A 16,130-nucleotide genomic window follows, 5' to 3' on the forward strand; every position below is an offset into this window, starting at 1 on the left:
CAGGGGTGTATGCTGAGTGTGCCCATGGAAAAGGAGGCCTGCTGGAACTAGCCTTGATTTCCCGTTTTGAAATCAGCGTTCTCGCTGCGTTGAAGCTGCCAGCCATTCCCTGCTCTTGACAGGCCTGTAAACCCTGTAAGAATGCTTCTGGGGAGAAAATGAGTTCGCTCTGTCTAAACCAGGGGCTTGCATGGCCGAGGTGGTGGTCAGCCTGACAAGCTCTAGAGCTAAAGGGAATCTCAACGTGAAAACTTGCCTCCTGGTTATGCCAATAGTCGGCCTGCAGAAAGGGAGGTGTGCAGCTGTGTCCATGAGTTCGTAGTCGCTTAGATGCTTTATTTTATAGGAAGTACACGTCTGAGGACACCTGGGCCTCTCGGGTATTCAACATTTCCCCTCCAAGTTCACTGAGTACCTCCAGTCCCCTGTGGGCTGGCTGAGCAGCTTTGTGGCCCATTGGCGGATGCTTTGGGGGCACTCTGTGCGGGCCGAGTAATGGGCAACACACTGAAGGTTCTTTGAGGAGAGCTACATTTCCGGTAGTCGAACGGCCTCAGGACAACATTGCTGGTGAGTTCGAAGTGCCCAGGAAAATTTTGCAATAGCCCTTGTGTGAGCTGCCATGAGAGAACAGTGTGCTTGGAATACTTCGAGGTCCCCGTACCTGAAGTCACTGTGCTCGAGGAGAAAGTCAGCATCTTACAATACTATGTCGCTCCGGGCACACCCAGCGTGAACACATGCCTGGAAGTAAGGCCCTGAGTTGCCGTGCAGAAGCAGAGGCGTGCAGCAGTTTCCATGAGGCGGTGGCCTCTGCTCTGCGTTCCTAGAACGGCAGCACAGTTTTCTGGACACCTAGGAGGCTAGCCTGGGCACCCTGTTCCCGGCAGGAACACTTGAGTACCCCCAGGCGCACAAGGTTCAGCTAAGCAACGTCCAGACCCGTAGCCCGTTAGAGCCCCTCTGTGCATGCCGGGTGTAGGGAAAGGCACTGCCCTCTCTTTTGGAGCAGCTTAATTTCCTCAGCCTTCGCACACGTTCACGAACACCACTCTGGTACGTCCCACACGGCGGAGAAGTCTTACGTGTTGCCCTAGTTTGAGGTGCACTCAGCGAAACCCTCGTCTTCGCATTCCATCTAACACGTCCTGCCTGAAGTCACCGTGCCTCCTAGAGGAAGTCGGCTTGCCTTCTTACTGCAGTTTAAGTCCTGTACGTCCTGTGGCACTGCAGGCTTTTGAATGTCCTCAGGCCCAGAGGAGCAGCTTTCGGCGTTCCTTGGTTGAGGCAGTTCGCATGATGCAGAACACCCTACTTCGAGAAGTTGAGTCAGGGAAGGAAACACAGGGTAACCTGTGTCTCTTTGGACTTGTTAGAAACCACAGGGGTGTATGCTGAGTGTGCCCATGGAAAAGGAGGCCTGCTGGAACTAGCCTTGATTTCCCATTTTGAAGGCAGCGTTCTCGCTGCGTTGAAGCTGCCTGCCATTCCCTGCTCTTGACAGGCCTGTAAACCCTGTAAGAATGCTTCTGTGGAGAAAATGAGTTCGCTCTGTCTAAACCAGGGGCTTGCATGGCCGAGGTGGTGGTCAGCCTGACAAGCTCTAGAGCTAAAGGGAATCTCAACGTGAAAACTTGCCTCCTGGTTATGCCAATAGTCGGCCTGCAGAAAGGGAGGTGTGCAGCTGTTTCCATGAGTTCGTAGGCGCTTAGATGCTTTATTTTATAGGAAGTACACGTCTGAGGACACCTGGGCCTCGCGGGTATTCAACATTTCCCCTCCCAGTTCACTGAGTACCTCCAGACCCCTCTGGGCTGGCTGAGCAGCTTTGTGGCCCATTGGCGGATGCTTTGGAGGCACTGTGTGCGGGCCGAGTAATGGGCAACACACTGAACGTTCCTTGAGGAGAGCTACATTTCCAGTCCTCGAACGGCCTCAGTACAACATTGCTGGTGAGTGCAAAGTGCCCAGGAAATTTTTGCAATAGCCCTTGTGTGAGCTGCCATGAGAGAACAGTGTGCTTGGAATACTTCGAGGCCTTCGTACCTGAAGTCAGTCTGCTCGAGGAGAAAGTCAGCATCTTACCATGCTATGTCGCTCCGGGCACACCCAGCGTGAACACATGCCTGGAAGTAAGGCCCTGAGTTGCCGTGCAGAAGCAGAGGCGTGCAGCAGTTTCCATGAGGCGGTGGCCTCTGCTCTGCGTTCCTAGAACGGCAGCACAGTTTTCTGGACACCTAGGAGGCTAGCCTGGGCACGCTGTTCCCGGCAGGAACACTTGAGTACCCCCAGGCGCACAACGTTCAGCTAAGCAACGTCCAGACCCATAGCCCGTTAGAGCCCCTCTGGGCATGCCGGGTGTAGGGAAAGGCACTGCCCTCTCTTTTGGAGCAGCTTAATTTCCTCAGCCCTCGCACACGTTCACGAACAACGTTCTGGTACGTCCCACACGGTGGAGAAATCTTACGTGTAGCCCTAGTTTGAGCTGCACTCAGCGTAACCCTCGTCTTCGCATTCCATCTAACACGTCCTGCCTGAAGTCACCGTGCCTCCTAGAGGAAGTCGGCTTGCCTTCTTACTGGAGTTTAAGTCCTGTTCGTCCTGTGGCACTGCAGGCTTTTGAATGTCCTCAGGCCCAGAGGAGCAGCTTTCGGCGTTCCTTGGTTGAGGCACTTCGCATGATGCAGAACACCCTACTTCGAGAAGTTGAGTCAGGGAAGGAAACACAGGGTAACCTGTGTCTCTTTGGACTTGTTAGAAACCACAGGGGTGTATGCTGAGTGTGCCCATGGAAAAGGAGGCCTGCTGGAACTAGCCTTGATTTCCCATTTTGAAGGCAGCGTTCTCGCTGCGTTGAAGCTGCCTGCCATTCCCTACTCTTGACAGGTCTGTAAACCCTGTACGAATGCTTCTGGGGAGAAAATGAGTTCGCTCTGTCTAAACCAGGGACTTGCATGGCCGAGGTGGTGGTCAGCCTGACAAGCTCTAGAGCTAAAGGGAATCTCAACGTGAAAACTTGCCTCCTTTTTATGCCCATAGTCGGCCTGCAGAAAGGGAGGTGTGCAGCTGTTTCCATGAGTTCGTAGGCGCTTAGATGCTTTATTTTATAGGAAGTACACGTCTGAGGACACCTGGGCCTCGCGGGTATTCAACATTTCCCCTCCCAGTTCACTGAGTACCTCCAGACCCCTGTGGGCTGGCTGAGCAGCTTTGTGGCTCATTGGTGGATGCTTTGGAGGCACTGTGTGCGGGCCGAGTAATGGGCAACACACTGAACGTTCCTTGAGGAGAGCTACATTTCCAGTCCTCGAACGGCCTCAGTACAACATTGCTGGTGAGTGCGAAGTGCCCAGGAAATTTTTGCAATAGCCCTTGTGTGAGCTGCCATGAGAGAACAGTGTGCTTGGAATACTTCGAGGCCTTCGTACCTGAAGTCAGTCTGCTCGAGGAGAAAGTCAGCATCTTACCATGCTATGTCGCTCCGGGCACACCCAGCGTGAACACATGCCTGGAAGTAAGGCCCTGAGTTGCCGAGCAGAAGCAGAGGCGTGCAGCAGTTTCCATGAGGCGGTGGCCTCTGCTCTGCGTTCCTAGAACGGCAGCACAGTTTTCTGGACACCTAGGAGGCTAGCCTGGGCACGCTGTTCCCGGCAGGAACACTTGAGTACCCCCAGGCGCACAACGTTCAGCTAAGCAACGTCCAGACCCATAGCCCGTTAGAGCCCCTCTGTGCATGCCGGGTGTAGGGAAAGGCACTGCCCTCTCTTTTGGAGCAGCTTAATTTCCTCAGCCCTCGCACACGTTCACGAACACCGTTCTGGTACGTCCCACACGGTGGAGAAATCTTACGTGTAGCCCTAGTTTGAGCTGCACTCAGCGTAACCCTCGTCTTCGCATTCCATCTAACACGTCCTGCCTGAAGTCACCGTGCCTCCTAGAGGAAGTCGGCTTGCCTTCTTACTGGAGTTTAAGTCCTGTTCGTCCTGTGGCACTGCAGGCTTTTGAATGTCCTCAGGCCCAGAGGAGCAGCTTTCGGCGTTCCTTGGTTGAGGCACTTCGCATGATGCAGAACACCCTACTTCGAGAAGTTGAGTCAGGGAAGGAAACACAGGGTAACCTGTGTCTCTTTGGACTTGTTAGAAACCACAGGGGTGTATGCTGAGTGTGCCCATGGAAAAGGAGGCCTGCTGGAACTAGCCTTGATTTCCCATTTTGAAGGCAGCGTTCTCGCTGCGTTGAAGCTGCCTGCCATTCCCTGCTCTTGACAGGCCTGTAAACCCTGTAAGAATGCTTCTGGGGAGAAAATGAGTTCGCTCAGTCTAAACCAGGGGCTTGCATGGCCGAGGTGGTGGTCAGCCTGACAAGCTCTAGAGCTAAAGGGAATCTCAACGTGAAAACTTGCCTCCTGGTTATGCCCATAGTCGGCCTGCAGAAAGGGAGGTGTGCAGCTGTGTCCATGAGTTCCGAGTCGCTTAGATGCTTTATTTTATAGGAAGTACATGTCTGAGGACACCTGGGCCTCTCGGGTATTCAACATTTCCCCTCCAAGTTCACTGAGTACCTCCAGAGCCCTGTGGGCTGGCTGAGCAGCTTTGTGGCCCATTGGCGGATGCTTTGGAGGCACTGTGTGCGGGCCGAGTAATGGGCAACACACTGAACGTTCCTTGAGGAGAGCTACATTTCCAGTCCTCGAACGGCCTCAGGAGAGCATTGCTGGTGAGTTCGTACTGCCCAGGAAAATTTTGCAATAGCTCTTGTGTGAGCTGCCATGAGAGAACAGTGTGCTTGGAATACTTCGAGGCCTTTGTACCTGAAATCACTCTGCTCGAGGAGAAACTCAGCATCTTACCATGCTATGTCGCTCCGGGCACACCCAGCGTGAACACATGCCTGGAAGTAAGGTCCTGAGTTGCCGTGCAGAAGCAGAGGCATGCAGCAGTTTCCATGAGGCGGTGGCCTCTGCTCTGCGTTCCTAGAACGGCAGCACAGTTTTCTGGACACCTAGGAGGCTAGCCTGGGCACGCTGTTCCCGGCAGGAACACTTGAGTACCCCCAGGCGCACAAGGTTCAGCTAAGCAACGTCCAGACCCGTAGCCCGTTAGAGCCCCTCTGTGCATGCCGGGTGTAGGGAAAGGCACTGCCCTCTCTTTTGGAGCAGCTTAATTTCCTCAGCCCTCGCACACGTTCACGAACACCGTTCTGGTACGTCCCACACGGTAGAGAAATCTTACGTGTAGCCCTAGTTTGAGCTGCACTCAGCGTAACCCTCGTCTTCGCATTCCATCTAACACGTCCTGCCTGAAGTCACCGTGCCTCCTAGAGGAAGTCGGCTTGCCTTCTTACTGCAGTTTAAATCCTGTACGTCCTGTGGCACTGCAGGCTTTTGAATGTCCTCAGTCCCAGAGGAGCAGCTTTCGGCGTTCCTTGGTTGAGGCAGTTCGCATGATGCAGAACACCCTACTTCGAGAAGTTGAGCCAGGGAAGGAAACACAGGGTAACCTGTGTCTCTTTGGACTTGTTAGAAACCACAGGGGTGTATGCTGAGTGTGCCCATGGAAAAGGAGGACTGCTGGAACTAGCCTTGATTTCCCATTTTGAAGGCAGCGTTCTCGCTGCGTTGAAGCTGCCTGCCATTCCCTACTCTTGACAGGTCTGTAAACCCTGTACGAATGCTTCTGGGGAGAAAATGAGTTCGCTCTGTCTAAACCAGGGACTTGCATGGCCGAGGTGGTGGTCAGCCTGACAAGCTCTAGAGCTAAAGGGAATCTCAACGTGAAAACTTGCCTCCTTTTTATGCCCATAGTCGGCCTGCAGAAAGGGAGGTGTGCAGCTGTTTCCATGAGTTCGTAGGCGCTTAGATGCTTTATTTTATAGGAAGTACACGTCTGAGGACACCTGGGCCTCGCGGGTATTCAACATTTCCCCTCCCAGTTCACTGAGTACCTCCAGACCCCTGTGGGCTGGCTGAGCAGCTTTGTGGCTCATTGGTGGATGCTTTGGAGGCACTGTGTGCGGGCCGAGTAATGGGCAACACACTGAACGTTCCTTGAGGAGAGCTACATTTCCAGTCCTCGAACGGCCTCAGTACAACATTGCTGGTGAGTGCGAAGTGCCCAGGAAATTTTTGCAATAGCCCTTGTGTGAGCTGCCATGAGAGAACAGTGTGCTTGGAATACTTCGAGGCCTTCGTACCTGAAGTCAGTCTGCTCGAGGAGAAAGTCAGCATCTTACCATGCTATGTCGCTCCGGGCACACCCAGCGTGAACACATGCCTGGAAGTAAGGCCCTGAGTTGCCGAGCAGAAGCAGAGGCGTGCAGCAGTTTCCATGAGGCGGTGGCCTCTGCTCTGCGTTCCTAGAACGGCAGCACAGTTTTCTGGACACCTAGGAGGCTAGCCTGGGCACGCTGTTCCCGGCAGGAACACTTGAGTACCCCCAGGCGCACAACGTTCAGCTAAGCAACGTCCAGACCCATAGCCCGTTAGAGCCCCTCTGTGCATGCCGGGTGTAGGGAAAGGCACTGCCCTCTCTTTTGGAGCAGCTTAATTTCCTCAGCCCTCGCACACGTTCACGAACACCGTTCTGGTACGTCCCACACGGTGGAGAAATCTTACGTGTAGCCCTAGTTTGAGCTGCACTCAGCGTAACCCTCGTCTTCGCATTCCATCTAACACGTCCTGCCTGAAGTCACCGTGCCTCCTAGAGGAAGTCGGCTTGCCTTCTTACTGGAGTTTAAGTCCTGTTCGTCCTGTGGCACTGCAGGCTTTTGAATGTCCTCAGGCCCAGAGGAGCAGCTTTCGGCGTTCCTTGGTTGAGGCACTTCGCATGATGCAGAACACCCTACTTCGAGAAGTTGAGTCAGGGAAGGAAACACAGGGTAACCTGTGTCTCTTTGGACTTGTTAGAAACCACAGGGGTGTATGCTGAGTGTGCCCATGGAAAAGGAGGCCTGCTGGAACTAGCCTTGATTTCCCATTTTGAAGGCAGCGTTCTCGCTGCGTTGAAGCTGCCTGCCATTCCCTGCTCTTGACAGGCCTGTAAACCCTGTAAGAATGCTTCTGGGGAGAAAATGAGTTCGCTCAGTCTAAACCAGGGGCTTGCATGGCCGAGGTGGTGGTCAGCCTGACAAGCTCTAGAGCTAAAGGGAATCTCAACGTGAAAACTTGCCTCCTGGTTATGCCCATAGTCGGCCTGCAGAAAGGGAGGTGTGCAGCTGTGTCCATGAGTTCCGAGTCGCTTAGATGCTTTATTTTATAGGAAGTACATGTCTGAGGACACCTGGGCCTCTCGGGTATTCAACATTTCCCCTCCAAGTTCACTGAGTACCTCCAGAGCCCTGTGGGCTGGCTGAGCAGCTTTGTGGCCCATTGGCGGATGCTTTGGAGGCACTGTGTGCGGGCCGAGTAATGGGCAACACACTGAACGTTCCTTGAGGAGAGCTACATTTCCAGTCCTCGAACGGCCTCAGGAGAGCATTGCTGGTGAGTTCGTACTGCCCAGGAAAATTTTGCAATAGCTCTTGTGTGAGCTGCCATGAGAGAACAGTGTGCTTGGAATACTTCGAGGCCTTTGTACCTGAAATCACTCTGCTCGAGGAGAAACTCAGCATCTTACCATGCTATGTCGCTCCGGGCACACCCAGCGTGAACACATGCCTGGAAGTAAGGTCCTGAGTTGCCGTGCAGAAGCAGAGGCATGCAGCAGTTTCCATGAGGCGGTGGCCTCTGCTCTGCGTTCCTAGAACGGCAGCACAGTTTTCTGGACACCTAGGAGGCTAGCCTGGGCACGCTGTTCCCGGCAGGAACACTTGAGTACCCCCAGGCGCACAAGGTTCAGCTAAGCAACGTCCAGACCCGTAGCCCGTTAGAGCCCCTCTGTGCATGCCGGGTGTAGGGAAAGGCACTGCCCTCTCTTTTGGAGCAGCTTAATTTCCTCAGCCCTCGCACACGTTCACGAACACCGTTCTGGTACGTCCCACACGGTAGAGAAATCTTACGTGTAGCCCTAGTTTGAGCTGCACTCAGCGTAACCCTCGTCTTCGCATTCCATCTAACACGTCCTGCCTGAAGTCACCGTGCCTCCTAGAGGAAGTCGGCTTGCCTTCTTACTGCAGTTTAAATCCTGTACGTCCTGTGGCACTGCAGGCTTTTGAATGTCCTCAGTCCCAGAGGAGCAGCTTTCGGCGTTCCTTGGTTGAGGCAGTTCGCATGATGCAGAACACCCTACTTCGAGAAGTTGAGCCAGGGAAGGAAACACAGGGTAACCTGTGTCTCTTTGGACTTGTTAGAAACCACAGGGGTGTATGCTGAGTGTGCCCATGGAAAAGGAGGACTGCTGGAACTAGCCTTGATTTCCCATTTTGAAGGCAGCGTTCTCGCTGCGTTGAAGCTGCCTGCCATTCCCTACTCTTGACAGGTCTGTAAACCCTGTACGAATGCTTCTGGGGAGAAAATGAGTTCGCTCTGTCTAAACCAGGGGCTTGCATGGCCGAGGTGGTGGTCAGCCTGACAAGCTCTAGAGCTAAAGGGAATCTCAACGTGAAAACTTGCCTCCTTTTTATTCCCATAGTCGGCCTGCAGAAAGGGAGGTATGCAGCTGTGTCCTTGAGTTTGTAGTCGCTTAGATGCTTTATTTTATAGGAAGTACACGTCTGAGGACACCTGGGCCTCTCGGGTATTCAACATTTCCCCTCCAAGTTCACTGAGTACCTCCAGTCCCCTGTGGGCTGGCTGAGCAGCTTTGTGGCCCATTGGCGGATGCTTTGGGGGCACTGTGTGCGGGCCGAGTAATGGGCAACACACTGAAGGTTCTTTGAGGAGAGCTACATTTCCAGTAGTCGAACGGCCTCAGGACAACATTGCTGGTGAGTTCGAAGTGCCCAGGAAAATTTTCAATAGCCCTTGTGTGAGCTGCCATGAGAGAAGAGTGTGCTTGGAATACTTCGAGGTCTTCGTACCTGAAGTCACTGTGCTCGAGGAGAAAGTCAGCATCTTACAATACTATGTCGCTCCGGGCACACCCAGCGTGAACACATGCCTGGAAGTAAGGCCCTGAGTTGCCGTGCAGAAGCAGAGGCGTGCAGCAGTTTCCATGAGGCGGTGGCCTCTGATCTGCGTTCCTAGAACGGCAGCACAGTTTTCTGGACACCTAGGAGGCTAGCCTGGGCACCCTGTTCCCGGCAGGAACACTTGAGTACCCCCAGGCGCACAAGGTTCAGCTAAGCAACGTCCAGACCCATAGCCCGTTAGAGCCCCTCTGTGCATGCCGGGTGTAGGGAAAGGCACTGCCCTCTCTTTTGCAGCAGCTTAATTTCCTCAGCCTTCACACACGTTCACGAACACCGCTCTGGTACGTCCCACACGGCGGAGAAGTCTTACGTGTTGCCCTAGTTTGAGCTGCACTCAGCGTAACCCTCGTCTTCGCATTCCATCTAACACGTCCTGCCTGAAGTCACCGTGCCTCCTACAGGAAGTCGGCTTGCCTTCTTACTGCAGTTTAAGTCCTGTACGTCCTGTGGCACTGCAGGCTTTTGAATGTCCTCAGGCCCAGAGGAGCAGCTTTCGGCGTTCCTTGGTTGAGGCAGTTCGCATGATGCAGAACACCCTACTTCGAGAAGTTGAGTCAGGGAAGGAAACACAGGGTAACCTGTGTCTCTTTGGACTTGTTAGAAACCACAGGGGTGTATGCTGAGTGTGCCCATGGAAAAGGAGGCCTGCTGGAACTAGCCTTGATTTCCCGTTTTGAAGGCAGCGTTCTCGCTGCGTTGAAGCTGCCTGCCATTCCCTGCTCTTGACAGGCCTGTAAACCCTGTAAGAATGCTTCTGGGGAGAAAATGAGTTCGCTCTGTCTAAACCAGGGGCTTGCATGGCCGAGGTGGTGGTCAGCCTGACAAGCTCTAGAGCTAAAGGGAATCTCAACGTGAAAACTTGCCTCCTGGTTATGCCAATAGTCGGCCTGCAGAAAGGGAGGTGTGCAGCTGTGTCCATGAGTTCGTAGGCGCTTAGATGCTTTATTTTATAGGAAGTACACGTCTGAGGACACCTGGGCCTCTCGGGTATTCAACATTTCCCCTGCAAGTTCACTGAGTACCTCCAGACCCCTGTGGGCTGGCTGAGCAGCTTTGTGGCCCATTGGCGGATGCTTTGGAGGCACTGTGTGCGGGCCGTGTAATGAGCAACACACTGAACGTTCCTTGAGGAGAGCTACATTTCCAGTCCTCGAACGGCCTCAGGACAACATTGCTTGTGAGTACGAAGTGCCCAGGAAAATTTTGCAATAGCCCTTGTGTGAGCTGCCATGAGAGAACAGTGTGCTTGGAATACTTCGAGGCCTTCGTACCTGAAGTCACTCTGCTCGAGGAGAAAGTCAGCATCTTACCATGCTATGTCGCTCCGGGCACACCCAGCGTGAACACATGCCTGGAAGTAAGGCCCTGAGGTGCCGTGCAGAAGCAGAGGCGTGCAGCAGTTTCCATGAGGCGGTGGCCTCTGCTCTGCGTTCCTAGAACGGCAGCACAGTTTTCTGGACACCTAGGAGGCTAGCCTGGGCACCCTGTTCTCGGCAGGAACACTTGAGTACCCCCAGGCGCACAAGGTTCAGCTAAGCAACGTCCAGACCCATAGCCCGTTAGAGCCCCTCTGGGCATGCCGGGTGTAGGGAAAGGCACTGCCCTCTCTTTTGGAACAGCTTAATTTCCTCAGCCCTCGCACACGTTCACGAACACCGTTCTGGTACGTCCCACACGGTGGAGAAATCTTACGTGTAGCCCTAATTTGAGCTGCACTCAGCGTAACCCTCGTCTTCGCATTCCATCTAACACGTTCTGCCTGAAGTCACCGTGCCTCCTACAGGAAGTCGGCTTGCCTTCTTACTGCAGTTTAAGTCCTTTACGTCCTGTGGCACTGCAGGCTTTTAAATGTCCTCAGTCCCAGAGGAGCAGCTTTCGGCGTTCCTTGGTTAAGGCAGTTCGCATGATGCAGAACACCCTACTTCGAGAAGTTGAGTCAGGGAAGGAAACACAGGGTAACCTGTGTCTCTTTGGACTTGTTAGAAACCACAGGGGTGTATGCTGAGTGTGCCCATGGAAAAGGAGGCCTGCTGGAACTAGCCTTGATTTCCCATTTTGAAGGCAGCGTTCTCGCTGCGTTGAAGCTGCCTGCCATTCCCTACTCTTGACAGGTCAGTAAACCCTGTACGAATGCTTCTGGGGAGAAAATGAGTTCGCTCTGTCTAAACCAGGGACTTGCATGGCCGAGGTGGTGGTCAGCCTGACAAGCTCTAGAGCTAAAGGGAATCTCAACGTGAAAACTTGCCTCCTTTTTATGCCCATAGTCGGCCTGCAGAAAGGGAGGTGTGCAGCTGTTTCCATGAGTTCGTAGGCGCTTAGATGCTTTATTTTATAGGAAGTACACGTCTGAGGACACCTGGGCCTCGCGGGTATTCAACATTTCCCCTCCCAGTTCACTGAGTACCTCCAGACCCCTGTGGGCTGGCTGAGCAGCTTTGTGGCCCATTGGCGGATGCTTTGGAGGCACTGTGTGCGGGCCGAGTAATGGGCAACACACTGAACGTTCCTTGAGGAGAGCTACATTTCCAGTCCTCGAACGGCCTCAGTACAACATTGCTGGTGAGTGCGAAGTGCCCAGGAAATTTTTGCAATAGCCCTTGTGTGAGCTGCCATGAGAGAACAGTGTGCTTGGAATACTTCGAGGCCTTCGTACCTGAAGTCAGTCTGCTCGAGGAGAAAGTCAGCATCTTACCATGCTATGTCGCTCCGGGCACACCCAGCGTGAACACATGCCTGGAAGTAAGGCCCTGAGTTGCCGTGCAGAAGCAGAGGCGTGCAGCAGTTTCCATGAGGCGGTGGCCTCTGCTCTGCGTTCCTAGAACGGCAGCACAGTTTTCTGGACACCTAGGAGGCTAGCCTGGGCACCCTGTTTCCGGCAGGAACACTTGAGTACCCCCAGGCGCACAACGTTCAGCTAAGCAACGTCCAGACCCGTAGCCCGTTAGAGCCCCTCTGTGCATGCCGGGTGTAGGGAAAGGCACTGCCCTCTCTTTTGGAGCAGCTTAATTTCCTCAGCCCTCGCACACGTTCACGAACACCGTTCTGGTACGTCCCACACGGTGGAGAAATCTTACGTGTAGCCCTAGTTTGAGCTGCACTCAGCGTAACCCTCGTCTTCGCATTCCATCTAACACGTCCTGCCTGAAGTCACCGTGCCTCCTAGAGGAAGTCGGCTTGCCTTCTTACTGGAGCTTAAGTCCTGTTCGTCCTGTGGCACTGCAGGCTTTTGAATGTCCTCAGGCCCAGAGGAGCAGCTTTCGGCGTTCCTTGGTTGAGGCACTTCGCATGATGCAGAACACCCTACTTCGAGAAGTTGAGTCAGGGAAGGAAACACAGGGTAACCTGTGTCTCTTTGGACTTGTTATAAACCACAGGGGTGTATGCTGAGTGTGCCCATGGAAAAGGAGGCCTGCTGGAACTAGCCTTGATTTCCCATTTTGAAGGCAGCGTTCTCGCTGCGTTGAAGCTGCCTGCCATTCCCTGCTCTTGACAGGCCTGTAAACCCTGTAAGAATGCTTCTGGGGAGAAAATGAGTTCGCTCAGTCTAAACCAGGGGCTTGCATGGCCGAGGTGGTGGTCAGCCTGACAAGCTCTAGAGCTAAAGGGAATCTCAACGTGAAAACTTGCCTCCTGGTTATGCCCATAGTCGGCCTGCAGAAAGGGAGGTGTGCAGCTGTGTCCATGAGTTCCGAGTCGCTTAGATGCTTTATTTTATAGGAAGTACATGTCTGAGGACACCTGGGCCTCTCGGGTATTCAACATTTCCCCTCCAAGTTCACTGAGTACCTCCAGAGCCCTGTGGGCTGGCTGAGCAGCTTTGTGGCCCTTTCGCGGTTGCTTTGTAGGCACTGAGTGCGGGCCGAGTAATGGGCAACACACTGAACGTTCCTTGAGGAGAGCTACATTTCCACTCCTCGAACGGCCTCAGTACAACATTGCTGGTGAGTGCGAAGTGCCCAGGAAAATTTTGCAATAGCCCTTTTGTGAGCTGCCATGAGAGAACAGTGTGCTTGGAATACTTCGAGGCCTTCGTACCTGAAGTCACTCTGCTCGAGGAGAAAGTCAGCATCTTACCATGCTATGTCGCTCCGGGCACACCCACCGTGAACACATGCCTGGAAGTAAGGCCCTGAGTGCTGTGCAGAAGCAGAGGCCTGCAGCAGTTTCCATGAGGCGGTGGCCTATGCTCTGCGTTCCTAGAATGGCAGCACAGTGTTCTGGACACCTAGGAGGCTAGCCTGGGCACCCTGTTCTCGGGAGGAACACTTGAGTACCCCCAGGCGCACAAGGTTCAGCTAAGCAACGTCCAGACCCGTAGCCCGTTAGAGCCCCTGTGTGCATGCCGGGTGTAGGGAAAGGCACTGCCCTCTCTTTTGGAGCAGCTTAATTTCCTCAGCCCTCGCACACGTTCACGAACACCGTTCTGGTACGTCCCACACGGTGGAGAAATCTTACGTGTAGCCCTAGTTTGAGCTACACTCAGCGTAACCCTCGTCATCGCATTCCATCTAACACGTCCTGCCTGAAGTCACCGTGCCTCCTACAGAAAGTCGGCTTGCCTTCTTACTGCAGTTTAAGTCCTGTTCGTCCTGTGGCACTGCAGGCTTTTGAATGTCCTCAGGCCCAGAGGAGCAGCTTTCGGCGTTCCTTGGTTGAGGCAGTTCGCATGATGCAGAACACCCTACTTCGAGAAGTTGAGCCAGGGAAGGAAACACAGGGTAACCTGTGTCTCTTTGGACTTGTTAGAAACCACAGGGGTGTATGCTGAGTGTGCCCATGGAAAAGGAGGCCTGCTGGAACTAGCCTTGATTTCCCATTTTGAAGGCAGCGTTCTCGCTGCGTTGAAGCTGCCAGGATTCCCTGCTCTTGACAGGACTGTAAACCCTGCAAGAATGCTTCTGGGGAGAAAATGAGTTTGCTCTGTCTAAACCAGGGGCTTGCATGGCCGAGGTGGTGGTCAGCCTGACAAGCTCTAGAGCTAAAGGGAATCTCAACGTGAAAACTTGCCTCCTGGTTATGCCCATAGTCGGCCTGCAGAAAGGGAGGTGTTCAGCTGTGTCCATGAGTTCGTAATAGCTTAGATGCTTTATTTTAAAGGAAGTACACGTCTGAGGACACCTGGGCCTCTCGGGTATTCAACATTTCCCCTCCAAGTTCACTGAGTACCTCCAGTCCCCTGTGGGCTGGCTGAGCAGCTTTGTGGCCCATTGGCGGATGCTTTGGGGGCACTCTGTGCGGGCCAAGTATTGGGCAACACACTGAAGGTTCTTTGAGGAGAGCTACATTTCCAGTCCTCTAACGGCCTCAGTACAACATTGCTGGTGAGTGCGAAGTGCCCAGGAAAATTTTGCAATAGCCCTTGTGTGAGCTGCCATGAGAGAACAGTGTGCTTGGAATACTTCGAGGCCTTCGTACCTGAAGTCACTCTGCTCGCGGAGAAAGTCAGCATCTTACCATGCTATGTCGCTCCGGGCACACCCAGCGTGAACACATGCCTGGAAGTAAGGCCCTGAGTTGCCGTGCAGAAGCAGAGGCGTGCAGCAGTTTCCATGAGGCAGTGGCCTCTGCTCTGCGTTCCTAGACCGGCAGCACAGTTTTCTGGACACCTAGGAGGCTAGCCTGGGCACGCTGTTCCCGGCAGGAACACTTGAGTACCCCAAGGCGCACAAGGTTCAGCTAAGCAACGTCCAGACCCGTAGCCCGTTAGAGCCCCTCTGTGCATGCCGGGTGTAGGGAAAGGCACTGCCCTTTCTTTTGGGGCAGCTTAATTTCCTCAGCCCTCGCACACGTTCACGAACACCGTTCTGGTACGTCCCACACGGTAGAGAAATCTTACGTGTAGCCCTAGTTTGAGCTGCACTCAGCGTAACCCTCGTCTTCGCATTCCATCTAACACGTCCTGCCTGAAGTCACCGTGCCTCCTAGAGGAAGTCGGCTTGCCTTCTTACTGCAGTTTAAATCCTGTACGTCCTGTGGCACTGCAGGCTTTTGAATGTCCTCAGTCCCAGAGGAGCAGCTTTCGGCGTTCCTTGGTTGAGGCAGTTCGCATGATGCAGAACACCCTACTTCGAGAAGTTGAGCCAGGGAAGGAAACACAGGGTAACCTGTGTCTCTTTGGACTTGTTAGAAACCACAGGGGTGTATGCTGAGTGTGCCCATGGAAAAGGAGGACTGCTGGAACTAGCCTTGATTTCCCATTTTGAAGGCAGCGTTCTCGCTGCGTTGAAGCTGCCTGCCATTCCCTACTCTTGACAGGTCAGTAAACCCTGTACGAATGCTTCTGGGGAGAAAATGAGTTCGCTCTGTCTAAACCAGGGGCTTGCATGACCGAGGTGGTGGTCAGCCTGACAAGCTCTAGAGCTAAAGGGAATCTCAACGTGAAAACTTGCCTCCTTTTTATTCCCATAGTCGGCCTGCAGAAAGGGAGGTATGCAGCTGTGTCCTTGAGTTTGTAGTCGCTTAGATGCTTTATTTTATAGGAAGTACACGTCTGAGGACACCTGGGCCTCTCGGGTATTCAACATTTCCCCTCCAAGTTCACTGAGTACCTCCAGTCCCCTGTGGGCTGGCTGAGCAGCTTTGTGGCACATTGGCGGATGCTTTGGGGGCACTCTGTGCGGGCCAAGTATTGGGCAACACACTGAAGGTTCTTTGAGGAGAGCTACATTTCCAGTCCTCTAACGGCCTCAGTACAACATTGCTGGTGAGTGCGAAGTGCCCAGGAAAATTTTGCAATAGCCCTTGTGTGAGCTGCCATGAGAGAACAGTGTGCTTGGAATACTTCGAGGCCTTCGTACCTGAAGTCACTCTGCTCGAGGAGAAAGTCAGCATCTTACCATGCTATGTCGCTCCGGGCACACCCAGCGTGAACACATGCCTGGAAGTAAGGCCCTGAGTTGCCGTGCAGAAGCAGAGGCGTGCAGCAGTTTCCATGAGGCAGTGGCCTCTGCTCTGCGTTCCTAGACGGGCAGCACAGTTTTCTGGACACCTAGGAGGCTAACCTGGGCACCCTGTTCCCGGCAGGAACACTTGAGTACCCCAAGGCGCACAAGGTTCAGCTAAGC

Source organism: Phocoena phocoena, chromosome 13 (genome assembly GCF_963924675.1).
Source record: "Phocoena phocoena chromosome 13, mPhoPho1.1, whole genome shotgun sequence".
In the NCBI taxonomy this organism is placed as follows: domain Eukaryota; kingdom Metazoa; phylum Chordata; class Mammalia; order Artiodactyla; family Phocoenidae; genus Phocoena; species Phocoena phocoena.